Source organism: Etheostoma spectabile, unplaced genomic scaffold (genome assembly GCF_008692095.1).
Source record: "Etheostoma spectabile isolate EspeVRDwgs_2016 unplaced genomic scaffold, UIUC_Espe_1.0 scaffold271, whole genome shotgun sequence".
NCBI lineage: Eukaryota > Metazoa > Chordata > Actinopteri > Perciformes > Percidae > Etheostoma > Etheostoma spectabile.
The window spans coordinates 468309-469022 of NW_022605575.1; the positions used below are offsets into that span (position 1 = coordinate 468309).

General features: G+C 31.2%; 1 protein-coding gene across 6 annotated transcripts in view; it reads right to left on the minus strand.

Annotated features, from left to right (window-relative positions):
• The window catches only part of cttn (cortactin), a 28965-nt gene that overhangs the window by 10082 nt on the left and 18169 nt on the right, over window positions 1-714 (minus strand). The gene's annotated exons all lie outside the window — the stretch shown is intronic.

Genomic DNA, 714 nt, shown 5'->3' on the forward strand with positions numbered 1-714 from the left:
GGGGGGGGGGGGTCTTAACCCTCATGTTGTCCTCGGGTCAAATTTGACCCATTTTCAGTGTTTTCATGACAATAAATGGGCCTTCGAAATTAGCTCAAAATGTCAAAATCAGAAATATCAAATAACTTTGGAAAATACATTAAAAAAAAAAGCAGCCACAACATTGAAAAAGTGATAAAAATGTCATATAAAGCGCTAACTTTTTTTTCAAGGTTGATGGGAAGACAACACAAGGGTTAAGGCGTATGACTGGTAATTGTTGATTTATTTTATTGGTTGACTAAATATTTGTATTGTTATTTAAATTGTTAGATTTTGGCACTTGAGCCTATACACGTTCTAATCAACAAAAAATGTAAATGGAGGATATAGTAAGAATTAATAATGTGATAATAAAGAGGCATTCTCTTCTTCATAGGCTTTGTGTTACTACATTACCTGGGTCACACGACAGATATAACTAAAAGATGTACCCTTGGATTCGTTCAAAACTTTAATTTATTCAAAAAAAATGAATACGTGTTTTTAAAATTGACTAAAAAGAGACTATTATATTGTTAATAGCAATTACTTCTGAGACAATCAGAGGCAACATTTGGAAGCGTTCCAGGTTCTAACTGAGACATATTGCAAAAACATTTTGGTTTTTAGTTTAGAAAGAAAATATCAGTGGAAAACTGCACTTTAAAATCAAAGTGTCATTTTTTTTTTTTT